This window comes from Panthera tigris, chromosome B2, assembly GCF_018350195.1.
Source record: "Panthera tigris isolate Pti1 chromosome B2, P.tigris_Pti1_mat1.1, whole genome shotgun sequence".
Lineage (NCBI taxonomy): Eukaryota > Metazoa > Chordata > Mammalia > Carnivora > Felidae > Panthera > Panthera tigris.
In genome coordinates, this window is record NC_056664.1 from 78,654,784 (window position 1) to 78,682,219 (window position 27,436).

The following is a 27,436-nucleotide window of genomic DNA, read 5'->3' on the forward strand; positions in this document are numbered from 1 at the left end:
CTGCTTCGGATTCTGTGTCTCCCTCTCTCTCTGCCCCTGCCCCACTTGTGCTCTCTTTCTCTCTCTCTGTCTCTCTCTCTCAAAAATAAACATTAAAAAAAATTTTAAGAATATGTATATAAAATTGAAGTATAGAAATTTTCTAAGCAAAGTAACAATTTCATGAAGAAAATATTGAAAACATAAATACCTAAAATTTAAAAGTATCAATACATTGGGGCACCCGGGTGACTCAGTCAGTTGAGTGTCTGACTTTGTCTCAGGTCAGGATCTCGAGGTTTGTGAGTTCGAGCCCCACATCGGGCTCTGTGCTGACAGCTTGGAGCCTGGAGTCTGTTTCAGATTCTGTGTCTCTTTCTCTCTCTGCCCATCCCCTGCTTGTGCTCTGTCCCTCTCTGTCTCTCAAAAATAAATAAATAAATGTAAAAAAATTTCTTTAAATAAATAAATAAAAGTATCAATACATTTAGAAAACAAATACAAACATAAGGGAAAGAAACAAAGAATTATTTGGAATATTTATTACAGAAAGAGTATTATCCAAATTAAAAAGAAATGACTTATCCTATAAGAAATTGGCAGAATAAATATACAAATATCCAAAATATTTACCATCACTAACAATGAAAGGACCTAATTAAAATAGCTTTGACTTCCCTTTCCCCCATATTGAATTGGCAAAGACTTTCATAAATTACAATAATCACTTGTGATGAAAATATGGCAAGACTAACATTAAATTACAAAATTATAGTGATTGGGTAACTTGATTTGGTGATTTGGTAACCGCTCTTAAAATGAATTTTTACAGTGTATCTAAAAGTTTGAATAACTTCTGGGGCGCCTGGGTGGCTCAGTCGGTTAAGCGGCTGACTTCGGGTCAGGTCATGATCTCGTGGTCCGTGAGTTCGAGCCCCGCGTCAGGCTCTGTGCTGACAGCTCAGAGCCTGGAGCTTGTTTCAGATTCTATGTCTCCCTCTCTCTGACCCTCCCCCGTTCATGTTCTGTCTCTCTCTGTCTCAAAAATAAATAAACGTTAAAAAAATTTTTTTTTAAAAAGTTTGAATAACTTTTAAGGAAATATTTTAAAATGTGGGAGTAGGGGCTCCTGGATGGCTCAGTCAGCTAAGCCTCTGACTCTTGATTTCAGCTCAGGTCATGATCTCACTCAAGCCTTGCGTCAGACTCTGTGCTGACAGCATGGGGCCTGCTTGTGATTCTTTCTCCCTCTCTCTCTCTGCCCCTCCCCTACTCACACTCTCTCTCTCTCTTAAAAATAAATAAACGTTAAAAAATTTTTTAAAAATACAATGTGGAAGCAGTTTATATACTGATACTATTAGAGCATTATTTTTATCACTGAAAATTGTTAGCAATCATGACTGGTTATAATGGAAGGATTATATATGGGACATCTAACATATGTCCAGTAAAATTCACTTTTTGGAGAAACGTGGTAATATACTGGTGTATCAACTAAAATAGTTTAAGTCCAAGTAGCAGAATCTGTCTCTATCAATAACCACCATATTAGAAGGAAACCGGGCTATCTGACAGAGACAAAATAAAAGCTGGACCAGAAAGCTTCAGGAATGACCCAAGCAAAGAATACTCTGCAGTCTTCAGCAACAGGAGCTCTCAAACCTTCCTGTGAGAGTACAACCATCAGATGTGTTCATTCTGACCACCTTGCATGTCTGAGTGTCTCCATTTAGTTCCCATGAGAGGTTCCGCTTTGGTCAGTTTACTCTCTGCTTGACTCAATCATTCAGGCAAGGGTGTAGGTTAAGTGGCACTGACACTGTTCTATAAAACGAGAGCCACTCCAATATGTATCTCCTACAACCTATGTCATTTTTCAAAACAGAGTCTAAAAGTGAGTTGGCCTGGTTTTACATATGGGGATGTATATGTGAGAATATTGGAGGAATGTTTGGAAGAAGATACTTCAAAATGGTGGCAGTGTTATCTATGAGTGGCAAGTTTATGAATGATTTTTATTTTCTTCACACTTGATGCATATACAATAAAATTCTTTGTGCAGCAATATGAATTTGACTACAGTGCCATTGGCAATTAACTACACTTTCCAACCAACTCTCCATTTTGCTAATATTTTTACATGCTGGGAGTTGGGGAGTAATAATAAAATTGTAGGAAAGGAGAGCCTGCAAAGGAAATAGCAGACAACCCCTTCTTGAGAAATAGAAAGCTTGAAGTGTGTGTCCTATTGTCCCCGTATTCTCATAGCCTGATTTCCCCTGATTACATTGACAAAATGGGTACCAGCTCATTAGGAGATTCCAGGAAGTCCCTGTCAGCATTAGGACTCGGAATCATCCTCATCAGTTTTTACATTTGTAAAACTTATCAACGGTAAGCATGTACCACCAGATGACCCCAAACCACGTCTGGGTCCAGAAGGGATTTGGACAGCCTGGTTGAACTTCCAGAATACCAGGTGGGCCAGTTACACAGGCTCGTTCAGGCCATTTTGCATGTTTGATTCTTTTAGAGCCTACTCACTACATTACAGTGGGGTCTTACTGCAATACTTTCTTTTCCAAGTTTTTAAAAATTGTATTTCATTAATTTTTTAAATAGGTGATTCATTCACTTAGTTCAGTTCCCCAATGAAAGAATGGACTTAGACAATGTTCAGCAATCTCTGTTAACCTCATGAAAAAAAGATAGCCAGACATCTCTTGATGGAAGAATTAAGCACTATATACAAGGTCTTCTTGTCAAAATATCAAACCCGCATCTGCTTAACTTTTAAGTATAACTTCCAGTTTACAGATACACTGGGGACAGTAGAACATGTAAAATGACACCATGAAAGTAATCAGCAAAATCTGGAGTAAAGGAAACTCTACTGATCTCTAAAAAAATATATTTCAAGAGGAAACTTTAAAAAAAAAAGAGAGAAGTTACAGATTAAAAAGAGACTTAAGAGATTTAGTAATCAAATGCCGTACAAGAACTTGCCTGATCATGACCTAAATCAACCATAAAATTAAAAAAAAAATTTTAGAGGGTGGGGGCAGAGGGAGAGAGAGAAAGATTACCAAGTAGGCTCTCTACTCAGCACAGAGCCTGACCCGGTTCTCGATCCCATGACCCTGGATCATGACCTGAGCTGAAATAAGAGTCGGATCCTCAACCAACTGAGCCACCCAGGTGCCCCAACCATGAAGAATTTTTATGAGAAAATGATAACACTATTTTATTATATTTGAAATTATTGTGAAAATATTAATATGCAATAATAATATTGTGTTTATATTTTGAAATATGGTCTTATATTTTAAAGATAAATACTAAATATTTGTGGATAAAATTATATGATGTCTAGAATTTGCTTGAAAACAATCCAGTGGGTATTGTCTAGAATACAGATAAAATAAGATTGGCCATGAATTGGTAAATGTTAAAGTTGGGTAATGAGTATATGGGGATTTCCCTATACTATTCTTTCTACTTTTCCTATGTTTAAAAATTTCTATAATAAAAAGCTAAAAGAGAAAATACAAAGTTTCCATTCTACTCTCCCATCCATCCAGTCCCCATTTCGCCATAGATAATGACTATTTGTAGTTTCTTATGCATCCTTCCAGAGTTTGTATGCAATAAATTCCTTTTATCCTTAGAAAAACATTTAAGTACATATTTTTAAAAGGCTGATTTCTTGGGAAGTATCTGACTTTCAACCTATCAGTTGACAGCTATTTGAGTTCACTCCCTAAGACTGATGCTCATTTCCTTTCTGACTTCCATGGACACAGCACCAGATCATTGGGACCAGGATAAGTGCTTGAAAATAATGACAGCAGAATCATTCTTGGTGACTGTTTCCATGGGAATGGGAATGAATCAGCGATAGAAAACTCTTAAATCTCAGCCTGAGGGTCACAGAAGGCCATTCCATTTTAAAAGGGTTGTGGCTGTTTACAGCTTTTATGTTTGGAGGGATGAAAAAATATCAAACATAAATTTATTTCGTTGAAGAACATTACCTAATCCTACATATGAAAACCCAGCCATTATTCAGAGAGCTGTGACTAGCATTCTGCCTACACACAGCCCAGTTGTGAGTGGTTGCTAAACACCATCATCTTCAATTTGACTGAGATTGTTTTGAGATTCTGCATTTCTGTAGCATTTTAAAGTGAAGGGTAGAATTATAGGGGTCTTGAAGAGTACTGGCTTACAACTTTAAGTAGTACTCAGGGGGCTTTCTGTGGGCTAATTGAAATGCAATTAATGTAAAGCTGAAAACTGGAATTAATTCAAATTAATCTCTGACAAGAAATGATACATAAAGAGTTTGAGGAAGGACAGCAATGTTGTAAATTCTTCAAAGGGAGTAAGTTTTGAGAGAAGCTATTTAAGGATATTTCAAATAATTTAAATAATTATACTCAATCCAAAGGCTGTTTGTACATCTGTCTTTTTATTGTTAAATAATACTAGATTATGGTTGCAGAACAATAATGGTCTCTTCTTTATGCACATCCAGCAGCATGAATCTTGGCAATAGATCATCTGAGAAAATTGTTTTTTGGGTGATGAATTGCCAGGTTAAGAGTATTATATTCCTGCTAGCATGCCTTCATTATCAGAGCATTTTAGAAAATACGTTTTTTATGTGATACAGGGGTATTGTTGTGATAAGAATTAATATAACACTTTAGCAAGCAGCTTAAGGAAGTCAAAGTGTGGTTGTTTTAAATTTATATTCCACAATTTTACATAGGCAATGCAGATAATAACATTAATAGCATTTTTTTAACTGTGCAGTTAACACCCACTTCTGTAAGTGAAACACAGGCTTAGGAATGATATGAAGCCATTATTATCTAATTCATTAAGATAAATAAAGGATAAGTGAGTTTCATGTGTAGCAGCAGAGAATGGTAAAAGTAATTCCACTTTCTTGGGTTTGGAAAATATGTGTGTGTGTGTGTGTGTGTGTGTGTGTGTGTGTGTGTGTGTGTTTCCCTGTGTGTTGAGGAGAAGAGACAAAAGGACCAATGCTGAACTAAAGGAAAATCATAAACTCTTAATTTTCTTGCTCTGGTTGAAAGCAGTAAGTAATCAAGTTATGCAGTGACGGCTTATGTAGGTAAACTTCAGAACCTCCTTGGAGGCATGAGACATTTAAAACTAATTAACAGTTATTAATATTGGAGAATTCCCCAGGCTTTAAAAAACATTTTCTTGCAGAAACATGCAGTGAAGACACGTGTTGGAGAGGAGCACCCTGTCTTCTCCAAGTGAGAGACAGAAGACAAAGCAACAAAAGACAACAATAAAAAACTAACAAAACAGCAAGCGGCTAAAAATTCAGGCAGAGGAACTTGTAGAATCTTTCCTGCGAAGGGGCTGACATCATGAAGAACAGGAATATTTTAAACATGGCATAAATTCTCAACAGTGTTCCTTAGATTATTGTGTAATTTCTCCTTTTTTTTTTTTTACAGTTACAAGTTTCTCATTTAGCAAACACTATGCAAATATATACAAAAGCAATATTGTACTTTTCTTTTTGTTTATTTGTCCTGAGACTAACTTATAATATTGTATTTTCACAACTACCAGCAAAATTGAATCCAAACTGTTAACAGTACAAAAATTCAAAATGTATTAATTGTCCAATATTGCAGATACCTATTTACATGTTTACATGTGTATCTTTAGACTATTATTTTTGAGTCTTGTTCTCATAATCTTTAATACTTTGACATTTGCACACTAAGAATTGATTTGGGTGAAATTTGACTTCTCCTCTATTAGGAAATAGTCATTTTTAGTCATTGCCATGTATGAAAGAAAAACGCCAAAACCTTGGCCATGTTGAGTGCCATCTATGCTTCAGAGGCACTGTTTATATCAACCTTACAACAATCCCTTCTCACAGACGTGAAGTCCCCATCTATACAAGGCCTGCCCCTGTGCTGGCTTTATGATGGCGTTTGATAAATATTTGCTGATCTGCTGAAGAAACCAAGGCTGAGGGATTATTCAATTCATCCCAGTTATCTGCAATTCAAAACCCAGGTTTCTGATCCCAAATCCCTGCCTTTGCACTCTCTAGAGCTCCTTCTTTCACCATCAAAATGTGCGCCAAGTATTGAGCCAGAGTGCATTTAAAAGTAATGGAATTTTGTGCAGAATTCTTTATGAAGGTACTATCTACAAGAGAAGCAAGCTGATTTTTATATAGGACCTATGAATTTGTCTCTGGCGTTGGCTGTAGAATTCAGCAATCACAACTCCCCACCCCAGAAAATCAATAAATAACTGGCCAAACAGGCTACAAGATCAGGGTCCTTTATGTTAAAAATGTTTATTGGCGTATTACAGGCATATGTCTTAGAGTGTGCCTTGGAATCAGAAGATGGACTGTGGTAATGGAAATGGGTTGCAAACCTTCTCCAGATCATAAAACGCAACAGTTTATGCCAGGATAACATATGGGGCTGGCGGCCTTCCTGGAGTGAACTAAATTCAGAGGGATATTTCAGGGTCTTATTCCCAGGGAGAAGACTGAGTAGTTGGGCATTGATCCATTTCTTATCTTTCATTCAATAAATATTCGTCAAGTGCATTTTCAGTGCATTTAATTATAATGTAAGCAACATGTCCTCATCTATAAAGTGGGGATGGGGGTGGGAATAGAACCTATCTCACAGAGCTCAGAGAATTAAGTGAGAGTGTGTGCAGAGGGCTTAGAATAATTCCTGGCATGTAGTAATTCCTTAAAAAATATATTAGTTGTGACTATTAGGTTCTTACAATGTCCTTGACACTGTGCTGGTGCTGAAATTCAAAGAGGATTTAAATTTATCTTTTTCCCAGGAAACTCACAGTTGTAGAGGGAGACACTCATGTAAACTAAAGCCATATAGACAAGACGGTAGAAGGTTCTATGAGATGCACAGGAAGTACAAAGAAGGGAATAGCCTAGCACTAAGAGGTCAACAAAAGCTCCCCACAGGAGGTGATAATCTGACTGTTAAAGGACAAGTAAATATTCTGCAGGTGGGGTGTGTGATGGGGAAGATGGGGGTTCCAGGCAGAGGGACTTGCAGTAGTAAGAACAGGCTCAGAGTTATGGAAAGCTGAATCTGGAGGAACTGCTTGTTTATGAGAATGGCTGAAGATAGGTGCTTGTTGATGAGAAGAAAGAAATGAGACCAGAGACTGACTAATTCATGAGAGACTTTGTCCTGTCAGCAATGAGAAACCACTGAGGTGTTTTCAACAGTAGGGTATTATAAACAGATGTGTGCTTTAGAAACCTCGTGAATAAAAGTATGGGAGATAAATTGAAGGTATGAGACTAGACGTGTGAAGAATAGTCAGGAGATTATTGAAACAGAACAAGCAAGGAATGAAAATATCTTGAACTATAAGCAGTGACAAAGGGCATGAGAGAAAGCCAGATTCAAGAGACATTAAGGAGAGGATGAGTAAGAAGTTGGGATTATTTGGGTGGTGTATCAGTGAAAGTAAAGGTTGGGTACCAATATTTCTGACTTGGTGCTTCAATGTATGTTCAGAAATGCAGTGATTGGAAGAGGAGGAGCAGATGTGGAAAGATTAATAGTGAGTTTTGCGTTGAACATGGGAAATTTAAGACGCTGGTAGAACATTCTGGAAAAAATATATGGTAAGTCATTGGATGTATGACTTTTGATTGTAAGGGAGACATGAGGCTGGAAATACAGATTTCAAGACCATCAGCATATGGGTGGACATGGAAGCCACTGATAAGATTCCTGAGAGAGACCACATTAGCAGAGAAGAGAAGAGGACAAAATGTTGGAGAAGCCAACTTATAAGTGATGGTGGAGAAGTTGGAAAACAAGGCTGATAATCAGGGATATAGAAATTAAAGCAAGAAAGAGTGGTATCACCAAAAGCCAAAGGAATTCTGTAATCTCAAGAAGGTTATTCATATCAAATGCCATAAAAAGTACACGAAACCTAAAAGAAGCCTATTGTATTTGAAGCTTAGGGATTTGTTATTTTAATCTCTGTCAGGGAAGTTTCAGTGGAATCAAAACTGCATTTGGTTTCCTGGAATACGCAGTCATGTGTGTGTGTGTGTGTGCATGAACATATACGTATATTTCCTCTTAATTAATTTGCTGCCTTAGTAAGCCTGCCTAAATATTTCTTATTTTATGTGTCCCTTCTACTCATGTTTCTATAGGTTTCTCATTTATTTATGCCTGATTTGAGAGTCCAAGTATCCATATGTTGAGCTACAAATTTTAGGGGACTAAATGTCAAAACTGGCAGTGTCTTTCAAGGTTTCAGCTGTAATCAATATGGACAAGTAAAAGTACTTCCCTCAGCGTTCTTCTTCCTAAAGAAAAGGACTTTTGGCAAAGAGACAAGAGCCACTTTTTATGATTTCCATCATATCTACTCAGAAAATGACCTGAGAGGACAACGTCTTAATAGGTTAAGATCTGCAGATCGGCCAAGTGTTCCTTAAGTTCGTTCAATATGGCGCAACGTTTTCCAACTTCTACCACAGGATGAGTTGTTTCAAAAAGTTTTGAGAAGTTCTGAAGAGATGATTGTTATGTATATTTCTCCATGGTAAAAGCAGAATCTTGGTTCTGTAGGCTCTATGCTTCAATTTCACTCATACAAACCCAAAAATATGAACAGATAATCCATATTTAAATTTCTAACTTTTTAAGTAATTACAAAAGCACTGTAAATACCAAAGATAGAACAGAGAGTCCTCACCTTTTACTCAGTTTTCCCAATGGTTACATCCTACATAACTATGGTACAATATCAAAACCATGAAGTTGTCACTGGCAAAACTATGTGTAGGGGTCTCTGTGGGTTTTGCCACAAGTGTAAATGTGATGACACTACAGTCACCATGGCAACCAAGACACAAAACTATTCCATCACCACAGAAAACTCCCTCATGCTACCCTTTTTGTTATTTCAAAAATGGTATATAAATGGAATCATATAGTATATAATCTTTTTTAAGTTTTTATTAAATTCCAGTTACCTAACATACAGTGTAATATTAATTTCAGGTATACAATATAGTGATTCAATACTTCCATACAACATCCAGTGCCCATCACAAGTACACTCCTTCATTCCCATCACCTATTCCCTCACCCACTTCCACTCTGGTAACCATCAATTTGTTCCCTATAGTTAAGAGTCTGTTCCTTATTTTTGCCTTTCTCTTTTTTTCCCTTTCCTCATTTGTTTTGTTTCATAAATTCCACATATGAGTGACATCATATGGTATTTGTCTTTCTCTGATGGACTTATTTCGCTTAGCATAATACTCTCTAGCTCCATCCATGTCATCACAAGTTTTCATTCTTTTTTATGGCTGAGTAATATTCCATTACATAATATCTCACATCTTCCTTATCCATCCAACATCAGTCAGCAGATGCTTGTGATCTTTTGAGATTTGCTTTTTTCACTCAGCGTAGCGGCCTTGAGATCCACCCAAGTAGTTGTAAATATCAATAGTTAATTTTCTTTATCTCTGCATAGTATTTCATGGACTGGATCTACCATAGTATGTTTAATCATCCACCCAGTGAAGGACATTGGAGGTGTTTCCATTCTGTCAGCTTTTTTGAATAAAGCTACTATGAACATTCATGCACAGATTTTTGTGTGGACTTAAGTTTTTATTTCTCTAAGATAAATGTCCATGAGTGTGACTGATGAGTTATGTGGTAAGCATATATTTTAATTTTCTTAAGAAACCAGGAAACGACCACAGCAACTTCTTACTCAACGTGTCTCTGGAGGCAAGGGAAACAAAAGCAAAAATGAATGATTGGGACCTCACCAAAATAAAAAACTTCTGCACAACGAAGGAAACAATCAGCTAAACTAAAAGGCAACTGACAGAATGGGACAAGATATTTGCAAATGACATATCAGATAAAGGGTTAGTATCTGAAATCTATAAATAACTTAATCAAACTCAACACCCAAAATACAAATAATCCAGTGAAGAAATGGGCAAAAGACATGAATAGACACCTCTCCAAAGAAGGCATCCAGATGGCCAACCGACACATGAAAAAATACTCAACATCACTCATCATCAGAGAACTACAAATCAAAACCACATTGAGATATCACCTCACACCTGTCAGAATGGCTAACATTAACAACTCAGAAAACAAAAGATATTGGCAAGGATGCAGAGAAAGAGGATCTCTTTTGCACTGCTGGTGGGAATGCAAACTGATGCATCCACTCTGGAAAACAGTATGGAGGTTCCTCAAAAAACTAAAAATAGAACTACCCTATGACCCAGAAACTGGACTACTACATATCTATCCAAGGGATACAGGTATGTCATTTCGAGGGGGCACATGCACTCCAATGTTTATAGCAACACTATCAACAATAGTCAAAGTATGGAAAGAGCCTAAATGTCCATCGTCGATGGATGAATGGATAAAGAAGATGTGGTATATATATAAATATATATATATATATATATATATATATATATATATATACACACACACATACACACACACACACACACACAATGGGGTATTACTTGGCATTCAAAAAGAATGAAATCTTACCATTTGCAACTACGTGGATGGAACTAGAGGGTATTATGCTAAGTGAAATTAGTCAGAGAAAGACAAATATCATATGACTTCATTCAGATGAGGACTTTAAGATACAAAATAGGTGAACATAAGGGAAGGGAAACAAAAAAAATATAAACACAGGGAGGGGGACAAAACATAAGAGACTCTTAAATATAGAGAACAAACACAGGGTTGCTGGAGGGGTTGTGGGAGGGGGGAAGGGCTAAATAGGTAAGGGGCATTAAGGAATCTACTCCTGAAATCATTGTTGCACTATATGCTAACTAACTTGGATGTAAATTAAAAACAAAAAAACAAAAAAAACTGGAAACTTTTTCAGAATAGGTATATACCATTTTACATTCCCACCAGTGGTGTGTGAGAGATCTAGTCTCTCCACATCCTCAAAATCATTTGTTATTATCACCATTCTTTTATGTTAGTTGTCCTATTAGATGGGTAGTGATAGATCATTGTGATTTTAATTTTCATTGCCATGATGGCCAATGATGTTGAACATCTTTTCATGTGTTTGTCATCTGTATACCCTCTTTAATGAAATGTCACATTTTGTCTTTTGCTCCCTTTTTTAATGAATTAATATGTTTTTTAAACTGTTGAGTTTTGAGAGTTCTTTATTATATATATTTACTGTACATTATATATATTATTGTCTATATTTATTATACATAATATAGGTGTATAAAATAGGATATTTATATTTATCTTTTGTCACATAGGTAACACGCAAATATTTTCTCAGTATGTAATTTTGTCTTTTCATCCTCTTAACAGGATCTTTCACAGGGCAAAATTTTTTTTTTCTTTTATGTTTCATTCCTTAGCTGTCATGTCATATTTGGATTTTAGAGTTGAAAATTCACTTGAATTTCTGGAGCACAATTAGGTAATCAGTATTGCATGCAAAAAAAAAAAAAAAGATTATACCAGAAATGATAGGTGTCTGGGAATTGCTTCAAAATAATCCAGTTTGGAGAGTAAGATGGGAGACAAGGGTGTGGGAGTATAGATAAATAACAATGGCCATGAGTTGACAGTTATTGAAGAAGGGAGAATAGGTACATAAGATCATTATATCATTTTTTCCACTTTTGCATGTTTGAAGTTTTCCATAATAAAAAGATTTTTAAAAATACTGCATATCTTTTGACTAAATAATCCAGTTTGGGGAACCTTATCCTAAGGAAGAGCTTGAAATCATGGAAAAATAAAGTTATTTGTACCAGGATGTTTATAGTGACATAATTTGTAAAAGTAGAAGGAAAAATCAAGGAATACAAATAGCTAGCGATTAGAGAATCATTATATAATCTATAGTATATCATCTCAGGGGACCATTATGGAGCCATTAAAGTGATAAACGTGAGGCTGAAGATACACAAAAAGTTTTTTCCAAAATGATGTTAGCTAGAAAAAAACAAAACAATCCTTCAACTGTGATTTAGCCAGCCATAGTAGTGGAATACTGTGATTTTATGTTTCTGTAGCAAAAATTTAGTCCTTTCGTATTAAACAATTTAATGATAATTTCAGTTGCCACAAATAAAAGAATATGGCACCAGGATTTAGCATCTTCTATACCATACTGGCAGGTCTAGACAGTAAGGTTGGCAAAGGGGTCTCCTTTGTTCTACCATGCAGTGTGAGGGCATCTGGCAGAGCACATATACCCCACCCAAGTATATACCCTTAAGTATCCTCTTAATGTGTTGAAATTCCTGACAGCTACACAAGCATTTTACTAAAGCTTATAACGATTATGGAAAAGAAAATGCAAGTGCATAGGACATTAAATTTCAAGTCAGTAAGGGATATATTTATTTATTTATTTATTCATATTTAAGTATAATTAATACACTGTTATATTAGTTTCAAGTGTACAACATAGTGATTTGACAATTCCATACATTTCTCAGTGCTCATCAAGATAAATACACTCTTGATTTCCTTTATCTGTTTCACCGATCCACCCACCCACCTCCCCTCTGGCAACCACCAGTTTGTTCTCCATAGTTAAGAGTCTACTGTTTTGTTTATCTCTTTTTCTTCGTTGTGTATTTGTTTTGTTTCTTAATTCCACATATGAGTGAAATCATATAGTACTTGCCTTTCTCTGACTAATTCCAGTTAGCATTATATTCTCTAAGTCCACCCATGTTGTTGCAAATGGCAGGATTTCATTCATCTTTATGGCTGAGTGATATTCCATAGTGTGTGTGTGTGTGTGTGTGTGTGTGTGTGTGTGTGTATACACCACAACTTCTCTATCCATTCATCTATCAATAGACACTTGGGTTGCTTCCATATCTTTGTTACGAATGTAGAGGTACATATATTTTTTTGAATTAGTGCTTCTCTTTTCTTTGGGTAAATACCCAGTTGTGTGATTACTGGATCATATGGTAATTCTCTGGTTAATTTTTTGAGGAACCTCCATACTGTTTTCCACAGTGGCTACTCCAGTTTATATTCCTACCAACAGTGCATAAAAGTTCCTTTTTCTCCACGTTCTACCAACATTTGTTATTTCTTATGGTTTTGACTCTAGCCATTCTGACACGTGTAAGGTGATATCTCATTGTGGTTTTAATTTGCATTTCCAGTAAAGGACTAACTTTTAAAAAATTGCTAAAAAGATACAGATTACTTGACTTATATCTTGAGGGAAAATCTACCTTAAAGCATTATAATACTCGCAAGTATTTCCTGAATAAATATGATGAATCAGGAGAAGAGTTACCCACCAGATCATGTTCTTAAAATCCACAAATCTAGTTTGTGTTGGAAATCATGAAGGTTTTAAAGATGTCCACAAATTCTTTGATATTCCTTCTTTAGCAAGTTGGAGTCTAATTCCCCTCCCTTTAAGTGTGGGCTGTACTTAATAACTCACTTCTAAGGCATAGAAAGGGGTGGAAGTGAAGTTGTGTTACTTTCCAAGTTAGGACATAAAAGGCATATATGACTTCCTCCTTGCTCTCCCTTAAATCATTTGCTCTAGAGAACACAACTGTCATTTTTTGAGGGTACTCAAGCAGCCTAAGGAGAGTTTCATTGGGGAGGAGCTGAGACCTCCTGCCCACAGCCAGTAAGCCCAGTAAAGCCCTGAGATGTCTGCAGTCCCTGATGACATCTTGATTGTGACCCGCGAAAGACCCTGAGCTGGAATCACCCAGCTAAGATGCTCCTGAAATTATGACCCACAGATCTTGTAACATAATAAATGTTCATTGCTTTAAATCACTAAGTTTTGAAGTAATTTGTTATGCTGTAATAGATAATACAGAAATCTCTAGAAATGCTCTAGAAATTTTATTTAACATGGTTCTTAAGAATTTATGTTTAGTAGAGTTTTATGTTTAGTAGGATTTCCTAGTTCCTGGTAGTCTTCTATGAGCCTGCGATTTTGCCAGAAGAAGTTATGTCAACGAGAAAATTTTTCAAAACCAAAATTCTGCAAATGCAAAGAGACTTCTAGTTCTAAAACTCTATATCCATATGATATGGACTAGAAAATACTAGTGATAGAAACAATAATGTTAAAATGAAAAAGATTGGGAGTACTTTTAAGTTGTTTAAACGTTGGTAATTTAAGATATCTTTTATTTAATTAGTTCCAAAAATTTGTGTCTATAAAATATTTCATTGTTTGAAATTTGTTTTATAGTTTTGCTTTTAATATTTATACTGAAGAGAATAAAAAGGAGGGGGGGGGAAAGATGAATAAAGTCTAAACACTGAGAAAATAGGACCCTCATTTGTGAAAATATTTCTCATGTGCCCAGTACCATACCTTTGCAGATGTTTAGGATGATGACCTCCTTTTTTGAGACAAAAATATTATTGTTTCAAATATGTACCAGTTTTGAATTATTTATTTTTGAGAAAACAACATAATGTGACATGTCCTAGCTATCATTTAAGGATGCTTTTTAATGCTTTCTGCGACTATTGATCAAATTTAGATTCTTTTCTTTCATCAGGGTTTCACCTGATAGTTGAAACACCAGAGAAGTGTTCTAGGATCTTGAAAGAAAGGCTTCAGGTCTCAAAGTCTTTGATTCCTTCATACTAGCATATGAACTGGCAGGCTTATTTTGTAATGACACCATCAGTGTGATCCATATGAGAGACTTTGAATTTCATCTTAGGACGTAATTCACTGAGACAAAGATTCTTTTTCAAATACCTCCACAGAAATAACCTAATGGAAAGTCTTCCCACTTCCATGGAAAAGATATTTGTCATGTTGGGTTGGAAGAATAAAAGTGAGGTTTGGGACTCGATTATGCACCACGAAAGCGAGACTTCATTAACGTAAGTTAAACAAAATTCTCTTGATGTTGAACAACTGTGAAGATGATAAATTCCAATGATAAAAACCAAGCCTGGTTAATGTCTCTGGATTAAGAAGCAATTCAACTCAAGTAGCTGAGATATGATGGAATAATTAGTGGGTAGTGCCAGAAATTATTAAATAACCTAGAAGATACCAAAATAACTTCTGGAAGCAAGAACATCTGCTTTTGATTCTGGACTTGGGAGAATACAAAGGTAAGAAAGCCATGCATTAATTTGATAGGATGGTGGGATATCTCCATGTTAAGTATCTTTTGGTAATGAGTTAAATTGTGCAGAATTTATTCCAGTGCCCACAGATGTTTAATGTATTCCTAAGTGGCTTCTATGTCATTGAAATTATACTCATTAAGCTTACAAAATAGGTAACTTATTATTCAAAACATAGTATTAAATCTCACAATATGGAAGAATTAGAAGCCAATGCACAGACTGTCAATACGGATAATGCAAGTCTCTTTGGGAAAAATAATTAGACACAGAAATATCAGATATAATGCACAGCATGAGACTTATCAAGGAAATAATATAAGATTAATAGTTGACCTGGGGTTACCATGATTTATTGTTTTTAGGAAGAAAATGGCAAAAAAATGCAAAATTAAGAATGTAGAGTATGTGACACAGCCTTAAATTATATTTTATGTCTTAACCAAACCCTTATTATTATTGTTTGCAAAGCAGTGCTATTTATGGAATATTCTATTGTGTGCCATAAAATAAAAACTAAAATACATAGCTAATCTTAAAAATTAAACATAGAAAATAGTGTTTTAATCCATACTCCATAAATTAAGATATACAAAGTACCTGGAGCAAAGTTCCAAAGAGAAACTAAAATGACCATACGCTGCCTTTTATCTAATGAAGATGATTCTATTGTCCTCTTGGAGAAGGCTTTGAACTTTGTGCTGTGCCGGCTTATTCGTGGTCTTTCTTTTGGCCTATGTCATGTTTTTATTAGCTGACTGATGAGGTAAGGGTGAAGGTCAGCAGTGGAAACCAGATGGAGGCTAACTGGTCCCACCAGGGTCACATGCATACATGCTCTCACAGAGCTTGAACTAAATTATTTGACTCATTTGGAAACTCTGAAGGAATTATGTTCATGGAGTTTGGACAATAGAAAGCCATGGACTATCCTGATGACAATCTTGACAGTATATTTGCAGCTGCTAAATAAATGTTGTCCAGCTGTTTTTTATTCTACATAAGTTCATGACTTACACAGAGGGACTGATCTCTAAAACTGTAGCTGGAGAAACCCCTGATGCATCATAACTACTGCAATTAAGAAAAAGAGACAGGACGGTGCCTTTTTTTACAATGTTTGGATTTTGGAGGTTACCTTCTTGAAAATGAAGGAATGGATCTCATGTGACTCTGATTTCCAAAAGTGCAGACGTCTGCTTGTAAGGACAAGATGAAATAAGAAGCAATGGTACTATTTTTAAAAAATTTTTTAATGTTTATTTATTTACTTTTTGAGAGAGATAGAGAGCACAAGGGGGGAAGGACAGAGAGAGAATCTGAAGCAGGCTCCAGGCTCCGAGCTGTCCAGCACAGAGCCCCTCATGGGGCTCAAACTGACAAACCACAAGATCATGACCTGAGCTGACACTTAACCAACTGAGACACCGAGGCGCCCCAAGAAACAATGTTACTATTGATTTCATACCCTAAAATATCAAGATGCCAGATTATTTTATGGAAACCATATTAGTCATATATAGAGTTTTGTTTTCATGGAGTTTTTTCAGTGGAAAAATAATTATGTATTTTAACCATCTTGGTAACATTTTAAAAAGTAAGACCTTTCCTCCCAGATGTTGCCTGATATATCTGGATTGGTGGTTGTTATTTGGGGGCTCCAGAAAAGAAAGGGACCTAGAAGAGCACCCTGAGATTGAGGATGGCCTTTCTTTTCTTTTTAATGTTTTATTTATTTATTTATTTAGAGCACACGAGTGAGCACAAATGGGGGAGGGACAGAGAGAGAGGGAGAGAAAATCCTAAGCAGACTCCATGTTGTCAGCACAGAGCCCTACACGGGGCTTGATCTCATGAACCAGGAGATCATGACCTGAGCTGAAATCAAGAGTCGGATGCTTAACCAACTAACCAACTAAGCCACCCCCGTGCCCCAAGGATGGCCTTTCCAAGCTTCATCCTCACATTTTCTCTAGCCCCATTGAAAGTCTCTCTGGGATGGATGGAGAAATGATTGAGCACCACTGATGTAGGTCAATGCAAGAGGACATCTGATTAAGAGCTCAAACTGTAAGGGCAGAACACATGGGTCCAGATTTTCATTCTACTGCTTCCCAGCTAAGTAATCTTAGGCAAGTAACTTGACCTCTCTAAGCCTCACTTGCCACGTTCATAAAATGGGAATAATAACAAAAGTGCTTTTAAGTGAGAACGGGTGGTTAAAATGAGGTACAGCAAGAAAAACACTCAGCACAGTGACTGGCATATAGTAACTGGCACTCAGTAAATAACACTATAGTTATTGCTCTCCAAAGGATTCAAAACATCTTAAATCTGAGAAGAGAGAATGCTGTTCTAAAAATTGCATTAAAGAAGTGTCTAGATAGGGCCCGGTTTAATGGCACTTTCTCTTGGAAATTGTAAAGGAAAGCCTTCCATTGGGTGGGATTTGACTAAATGGTCTCCACATTTTCTTGTTACATTTTAAGATTCTTTGAAATGCAGTTGAATACAGGAAATTTGCCCCTTTGACAGTCTGTTTAGAATGAATGCTGCATGAGCAAATGATGATTATGTGCTTAGTAATTTCAGTGTAATTCAGAGTTCACCGGTCAGGGTCATGCCTACAATTCCTTATCTCATTTGTCCTAAGCTGGCCTGATTTTCATTATCTGTGAAGATTCACGTAGAATGATTTATCAAACTTGCCCCCCAAACCCCTAAAGGACAGCCAGCTGGTTGAGGAAAAGTATCTTACACTGAATTTTATTTTGCCCAAAATATTATGCCACTCTTGGTATCTTCTTGCTATTGAAGGAATTTTAAGTCCTTCCTGAGCTGGTCCTAGATTAAGCAGCCATGTTCAGGTCCCTAACTGCTCACTCAAGTCTCCAGAACATGCCTTCTTGCTTGTCCTTCCATGGGCCACCCTCCCCTTTAAGGCATTTCAAATGACAGTGCAAATTCCCTGTTCTGGCCTTACCAAAATATGTTCTCCCTCGCTTTCTCTCCCTCTTAGTCTGCTCAGGCTGCCATAACAAAAATAGCATAGACTGGGTGGCTTAAACAGCATAGGTTTATTTTTTACAGTTCTGGAAGCTAGAAGTCCAAGATCACTGGTTCCTAATGAGGACTGTCTTCCCAGTTGTGTGGACACCTGACTTCTTGCTGTATCCTCACACTGCAGAGACAGAGTGCTATGGTGTCTCTTTATCTTCTTCTTTCTTTTATCTATTTTGAGAGAGAGAGAGCGGGGGGCAAGGGCAGAGAGAGAGAATCCCAAGCAGGCTCTGCGCTGTGAGTGAGGAGCCCAATGCAGGACTCAAACTTGAACCGCGAGATCATGACCTGAGCCAACTGAGCCACCCAGGTGCCCCCTCTGTTTATCTTCTTATAAGGGCACCAGACCTATGAGGTCAGAGTCTCATCCTTATGACCTCAGTTAACCCTCATCACTTCCTCAGAGGCCCCATCTCCAAATACAGCCACATTGGGGATTAGGACTTCAAAATAATGAATTTTGGTGGGACAAAATTCAACCCACAGAACCATGCCTCCCTCCATTCTCTTCCTCTTTCTCTCCTCTTCTCCTCTCCTTTTGAGTCACTATAGTTTCTATGATCTGTTCTATTCCCTTCCTGCTTCAGATAACACGGTTTTTATTGTTAGATAATTAATTTTATGTCTATTCTTATCTCTTTAACTAGACTGCATATGTCTAAGGAAGGCATAGCAGTTTTTGGTCTCTTCACAGGCTGTGTAGGTAGACCTTCAATATAGATGTTACTTGATTAACTCATTAAAGAATACCTTCAATTTGGCGAAACTACTCACTGCAGTGTAAAAAAAAAAAAATTAAGACTATGGGCATTCATTGAAGGTTTATAATGATCCAGGCACTAAGTACTTTTAAAACATTAATATGGCTAATATGGTTAACCCAATGTATTAAATGTGAACTGAGTTCTTATCATATGCCAGGTGCTTTGCATATATGTCTCATATCTCATTTAATCCATACCATGACCCTATAAAGTAACTATTAAAATGATCATTTTAGAGATGAGGAAAACTGAAGTTCAGAGAAAGCACATCCCCAAAGTTTTATGGCTGGTTAGAGGTGGAACTGAAGTATGAAGTAGATGGGTCTGATTCTAAAACCCACGTTGTCCCTACTACCCTACACTGCAGTAGAATCTATACTGCCTGGTAATACAAGCCAGCAAAGAACTGACTCCCTGAGAGCTTTTACGACGGCATCTTGACTGCTGCTAGAATGAATCCTTGTTAAGACACTGTTGGGTTTTGTTGTGGCAAAAGGCACCAGCAGAAATTTTTCTTCAGTATTGAATGTTTTAAGCAATCCAACAGTGGATGAGAAATTCATGCTATGCTTATGAGGCTGCCTTCAGTGGCCAAGCTGATTTTGTCTGTCATGCAGAGTAATTCAGCTCTTCGTTACGAATACTACATGGGGACAATTAATATTCCACTGGTTCTGGAACAACAAAATCCTAAGGTGTACCAAGAGTGTGCAGAGCCTGGCCATGAGCAGGTATTTCATGCCAAGATGCCAGTGTGCCACCAGGCTGTAAAAAACCCAGTCAGATCCAGATAAATTAACACCAAAACTCCAAACAAACCCAGTGCATTTCTGAGTATTGTTCAGTAATTTCCTGTCCAAATAATGTGATCATATAAAAAAATAAATGAAAAAGGTAAATCTAGGACATACAGGGAAGTGGGTTCTCTCCATTCTTTGCTGGTAGTTGTATAAGTTGGAACCACCTTTCAGGAAACAATTTGAAATACATATTGAAATCATATCTTTGAGCTAGCATTCCAGATGGCCTCTGAGCTAACTAGAGGAAAATAAAACACACAGGGAAGTGAGAATAATCTCTTTCAGTGATCCCCAAACTATCCATGACCAATCAGATTGAGCACTTATCTGCATGTTTGTTGAATTGGAAATTTTGAAAGAGGGAGGATATATTTTATGTTATATTTTGTATATAATAAGCAACTCAAAAAGATCAAGAATATACATAACGTCTAGTGAAAAGTCTCCTTCTTACACCATAGCTGTCCACTTTGTCTCTCCAGAAGGAACCCATTACTGGCATAAGTCCTTCCAGAAATATTCTGTGCAAATGCATGCACGCGCATGCACACACATACACACACACACACACACACACACACACACACACACACACATTGAAGCTTGGTGCCTCTCTTGTTTTTCCCTGTTGACTATGACACAGAAGAAAATACAGATTACCTGAATAACAAGTGTACAGGTGATCTATATACAGGTGATCTATATTTTCTTCTGTGTCACAGTCAACAGGCATAAACAAGAGAGGCACCAAGCTTCAATGTAAACTTTCATATTAGAAATGTACTTTATTGTCTAATCATTGTAAATCTCACCAACCCATGTACTTTCATTATATACACCTGGGAAGGGTGGCCATGAATATGGAGCCCTGTACTGTCCTTGGCCACAAATGTTTGAAACTCTCCAGTCTACATTAGTTGCCCTCTCTGCCTGGTATGCCTCTTGATCAATATCCATGTGCCTCTCTCTTGTGTTTGTATGCTTTGTTTCCTGTATAGCATTATTCTCCCATCTTGATAAGCTTTCTCCTTTTGGTACAGCACATCCTCCAGTAGCCTCCTGAAAAAGGTATGAGAGTAAGATTTTTTTTTAATTTTTTTTTAACATTTATTTATTTTTGAGACAGAGAGAGAGAGAGAGAGCATGAACAGGGGAGGGTCAGAGAGAGAGGGAGACACAGAATCCGAAGCAGGCTCCAGGCTCTGAGCTGCCAGCACAGAGCCCGACGTGGGGCTCAAACCCACGGACCGCGAGATCATGACCTGAGCCAAAGTCGTACACCCGACTGACTGAGCCACCCAGGCTCCCTGAGAATAAGATTTTTGTATGTCTAAAAATCCCTTAATTCCACCCTTTCCTTTGATTGATAGTTTGGCTGAGTATAGAATTCTGGGTTGAAAATAATTTTCTTTCTGACTTTGAATGCATCACTCTGGTGTTTTCTAGAGTTGCTGTGGAAAAATATGAAGTTATGCTACTTCTTTCTCCTTTGCAATCTTCCATCTGTTAAGGGCAAGAACAAATAAGCAAACATGCATTCATATCCATGCTCACTATTCTCCTACTCTGGGTCACAAGACAAGACACTCATATTCTTCCTTGAGATGTAAGCAAACTGATGATCTGTGAGGATTTTTTTTCAAAACTTAGAGTTCAATTATAAGGATACAAACGGGAACATTCTGAACCTCTTCTGGGTATGAGATGTATTTATTATCATCACTGGTTAATGATCATGAAAAGTGTTCCTTCCTATTTTTTTCCAAAGCTCTTCTTGACTCTATCCACTGACTTGGAGAAAACACATTAATTTTGGCTAATTGGTCTGTCAGGATTAATGAAAAGTCTAAATTACAGAACATATTAAAACTGTTAACAAGCATCTGTGTTGCGGTGAAGTAAAGTTTGGATCATGCATCTGAAGATGCAGTCCCAGCATTGCCACTTGTTAAGTCATGTGTCCTTGAGCTACTCTATTGACCCCTCAAAGCTACTGTTTTCCTGTCTATAAAATGACAGTAATACCTAGCTCACAGAGTTGCCATGATAATTAAAAGCATTACAGGCAGGAGTGCCTGGGTAGCTCAGTCAGTTAAGCGTCCAACTCTTGATTTTGGCTTAGGTCATGATCACATGGTCATGAGATTGAACCCCACACTGGGCTGGTGTGGAGCCTGCTTAAGATTGTCTCTCTCTCTCTCCCTCTGCCCCTCCCCCACTTGTACTCTTTCTCTCTCTCTCTTTCTCAAAAAAAACCCCAAACTTATAGACAATTGTTCAGTAAATTGTACAAAAAAAGCACTATACACATGCAAGGCTTTCTTATAGTAATTTTGTTTTTTTTTTTAAGAAAGAAAGAGAGAGCCCATGAGATTGGGGAAGGGGCAGAGGGAGAGAGAGAGAGAGAGAGAGAGAATCTTAAGCAATCTTCAAGCTCAGTGCAGAGCCTGAAATGGGGCTCAATCTCACAACCAGTTAGATCTGGACCTGAGCTGATATCAAGAGTCTGATGCTCAACCAACTAAGCCACCCAGGCACCCCAAGCTTTCTGATAGTAATTTAAACTAGATAAATAACGTAGCCTAGTGAAGTTTCTTAGGAAGCTGCTTTCCTGACAATTATGTACAGAAAATAATTTGTCATTTGCATATTTATTTATATTAATGTCCTTCCCTTTCTAGTTGCCTTTCTATATAATTTAAATTGTTGCCGTAGTAAGTAGCTTAACAAATCCTTCCCTCCAAGGTATTGTCAAAACAAACTTTAGCCCAGTTTCTTGTCCAAATAATTGGAATTTGTTGCAGTTTTCCTCTTTTTTTCATTTAGAAAAACATAAAATTGTCGTTTTGGAGTAGTAAGACTTTTCTGAGACTAACATTACTGAAATAACATTAGATTTTTGGTGATTTGAAATAAATGGAACCTTGTCATTATTACTTGAGACTGAATTAGATTTTTTAAAATGGAAAATAAAATAGGACAGAAATGACTTTAAGGGAGAAGTGGCAATTTTATTATTTTTTTAGAGAGAATTATATGTATATTTCTTATAAAAGGCCCCAAACAGGGAAACAATGACTAATGATCGGATTGGAACAGGTTTCACATGCTAGCTATATATGACATTGTACCTCAAGGGCTCTTGCCCTTTGTACATACTGCTGTTTAGGTCAAAAAAAAAAAAAATAAATGAGAAGCATCTGAAAGGTCTGTCATTCACAAAGAAATACGGCTAAATATTGCTAAATATATAAAGAAGGATTCATCCAGGACTGAAACCAAGTAAGAAGGATATAGGAATTGTCTTTTTTCTTCCTATCACTGATTTCTCTTGTCAAAATATCCTTATCTATAATATTACCACAAATTAATGAAAAGAATTGGTATAGCTCAGTCTTTAATCAAATAATATCACCCATTCATCCCACAAATGTTTAGTGAACACCTTCTATGTACTAAGTATAGTTCTAGATGCTGTAAACGCAGCAGTGAATAAAATAGATAACATTTCCTGCCCTTGTGGAGCTTCCATCCTAAAAAAACTAGAGGACTGAGTCTGCCAAGGAGAGTGGGGGTGGCAGGCATTATAAAACATAAGAGGAAATGATGCTGTATGTTTCAAAAGTATGATCTTTCTTTTGGTGCTTGAGGGAGCTGAAAGCTTCAGGGGTCTTTTGGCTCCAGACCCACTCTCCAAACTTACGCTTCTACATATATGTGGAAGGCAAGAAAAAGACTCAAGACCTGGTGATCTAAAGAACCTGAACAACTATGAAGAAAGCATATCATTTAACTGGAGGATCCGTTGCTCCTCTCCTTTCACCAAAGAATGGCAAGCTGCCAAGTGATCTGGTGTATCAAGGGTATTCCAGGACAGTCTTCATTTCTGATATTCTCTCCTACTCTCCTCTTGAGTACATTCATACTTGTCATGCCATGTTCTTCTAGACTTTGGTTGGGAAAATATGGCCTCTGTCACCATTAAGCAAAGGCTGGAACAGCAGCTGAGATATTGTAACTCGGCTCTGCCAATGCCATGTAGCAAGGGCAAAGAGGGGAGACAGACTGATTAACAGAGACAGAAACAGCCTGAAGTCATGAGGAAAGTACCCATAACTCTTAACATGTCAGGAAGCACAACAGCATCTGGAGAGAAGGAATGACTTTGTGCTTTTGAAGAGAGAGGAATTGCCAAATATCTAAAGCTATTTTGAGATCCATTAGAGACTGTGAAGCACTAGATAAAGAGTAACCTTTTCTTCCCATTTCGCCTTCCTCCCCAGATTGGGTGAGAGAGAACACTGAACTTCTTACTGGGACTCTATACTCGAATTTCCAGGCCCATCTAGCTCTTTCTGCACTGCTCTTTTCCCATTGCAAATTCAGCATGCATATTCTCCACTAGGGGACAAGGGCATGGCAGCAGAAGAACCATGACAAACATCCATCCCGCCATCAGCTCCAAAACATACAACAGAATCTCATAGCTTTGTCTCACTTGATAGTAGTTTCCATGTACTTTTAATAACAAAAATAACAAACTATATACGCAGATATTTGTATTTTTTGGAGCTCACTTTGGTTTGACAGGAATGGAGGTCATTTCATTCTCCACTTTCCTTTCTGATCACATCCACAGGGGTGACTCTTACTCATTCAAGTTCCTTGATTCCATTAAATATAATGCCACAGTTGCTTTAAACCAAATCAGACTTTGCAGGTCACCTAGCCTAAATCCTCATTTTACAGGTGAAGAAACTGAGACCCAAGAAGATTAACAAAGCAAAAAAAAAAAAGCAAAACAAAACAAAAAACACTTCTCTGCAAAGCAGGGAGAATTTCTAACTTTTTAGTCACAAAGCTAATCAATAGCAGAGTCAGAGGCCACTTAACTGCAACCCCATAGTCATTCTATCAAATACAGTAATATACTCAGTAACATTTCCAACAGACTTCTTATATCCCTGAGATCCTCTACTGCTTTGAGGAGGAAGTGAAATTTCTCTTATGGAACACAGGGAGGCAAGAAATGTCCTCAAGTACATAGAAGAGCAAGATGGCCCCTAGGAGTCCTCTAAAGACCCGTATGGCATCAGAGACATTTTTGACCACACTCAAGAGAGTTTCTTCAGCCTGTAGATGGCACAGTTGGGCATAGAGTGATTTAAGGCAATTGTCTTTGTGACCCCTTGTGTTTGAGGACTTTGATTCATGTTAGATGTAATGTTGATTAATCAAACTAGAAATGTGTATGATTTTTGACACATAATATACTCCTAGCGAATAGCAAGGACATGCTATCACATGTAGTATAGAAAGCTTAACTTGGAGAAGTGTGAACAGATATCACTTTCATCACAGTGGATTTCTAAAACTGATTTTGTGTAAAGATGACTGCAATAAAATGGACTGTAGTTGCCATAGGAACATGATCTCTGGTGTTTGATAGCAGCCTTGTAAGTCTATGTGTATGTATGTGTGTGTGTGTGGGGGGGTGTATTCTTGATCAAAAAGGACCCCCAGTGTATGGTAGCACCTAAAATGGATAAAACTAATGTGCTCATAGAATAGTCTTGCGTTGTTCATCTTAGAGATAATTTATCAACTCTATCACCATAGTTTGATTTGCCTCCTTAGAATTTTTAAGGACTTTGAGATATTCATTTGAATAGCCCAATTCTCTTTAATATGCTACCCACCAACTTTGAACTGATAACCTTCTATGCCCTCAGAAATGCTCCCATAGCAAAATTAGTTATTTAAAATTATTTTCTTATTGTTAAAAATAATTCTGTTGCCCAGAGTGTCTTTTAAAGTGCTGGTGCCTCCATAAATTTTTGTTGGTAATAGAAACTGAAAAGATTTCTGAAAAACATGAGTTAATCCTACAATTCTCCCCATCTTCTTTTGCCTCCTCAGTTTAGTTAAACCTACAAGTTAGAACAACTGCTCACCTATCAGTCAAAAAGCATCGTGGTCTGGAAACAGAGCTGCTGCACATCTTTAATTGTCCTAGGACCAACCCGACACTTTGTGGTTGAGCTTTTTGAGCACTTCACACTCTACTGAAAAGCATCAAGCCAGTTACCAGACCTATAGAATGGGCATTTGATAAGAGAGTTCACAGAATTAACACAGGCATAAGCAATAACCTGGATGCCCTGTTACTTTCTTTCTTCTAGAGTGGGTACCTCATTACTGGGAATGCTGAATAAAAGGGAGCAAATGTGAGGAATTTAATTATGGGTGTTGATTAGGTAGCTGGATAATTGGGACTCACTATAGTGTCTGTATAGCACAAGATAGCAATGAGCCTAGTTAATGTAAAACTGGTACAATTTTCTGGGTTTTCTTGTCTCTGAAGATCTGAATTTTTACTTCAATAGTCAAGTATATCCCCCAATTGTGTGTTCCATATATATATATATGTATGTGTGTTCCATCTATATATATGTATATATATATGTATGTTCCATATATATATATATATATGTGTGTGTGTGTGTGTGTGTGTATTTGGAGGGATTCTTTATCCAGGGACCTTGTCAACACTGCAAAATATAAATGGTTAGTAAATTTGAAAAAGGGTCAATATGGCACCTAATAAAGAATAGAAACAAAAATGATAATACTCTAGCTTTTATCCATTATCCATTCTAATATTACCAAGGATGGCATTAGCAGGCACATTCACGTGTTAAAGGTACAAATGTAAAAGAAAAGAAAAACAAAACAAAACACCCTTCTCTGCAAAGCAGGGAGAATTTCTAACTTTTTAGCCAGTATCCACATTTCTGGGAACCTTAATTACTAATATTAACCATCTATATTTTCATGATTCTGAGTTAAAAATTTCTCATCACTAGCAACTCAGGGCAACATATGTTCTAAAACAGAATTTCTTGAAGTAGGTTCCACAGAACACTAGCCCCGTTGTTTTGACTAGCCATTGGTCAGAAAGAGTTCTGAGCAATGCTGAGTCCTGGTGGCCTCTATGGACTTTTATGGTGCATTTTTGACATATTAAAACTAATAAATCATATAGTAAAAATATCTTCTTGATATTATTTAACTTTTTTCTAAAATTTACTTGGCTATGGAATCCATTTGTCAGATTATAGCCATTACCTTCTTCAGGTACTTTTAAAACCATGCCCTAGAGCAGAAAGTCATAGAATGCTGTCATGGAGAATTTAGTCATCTGATCAACACTTTCTCTGTGCTCAGGAATTTCTGCTATTTCATTCTCAAGACCTGGGCACACAAGTCCAGTAAAAGTAAACTATGTTTCACAAAGATGTCATTACATTGCTGCTAGAAATTTCTTCTTTATATGAAGCCTAAACTTGTGCCCCAGGAAATTTCACCCATTGCTACTAAACCTAGTGCTTAGAACAACACAAGGTGAAATTTTCTTCCATTTGGCAGCCCTTCAAAATTCGACAGATAATGATCATGTTCTTACCAGGTTAATGATATTCCAGACTAACTAGTTTCATCTCTTGACCCTTTGTCCTGTGACAAAATTTTCAGTCCTTTAACATCTTAGTTGTCCTCCTTGGTCATGTTCTACTTTGTCAATGTACTCCTT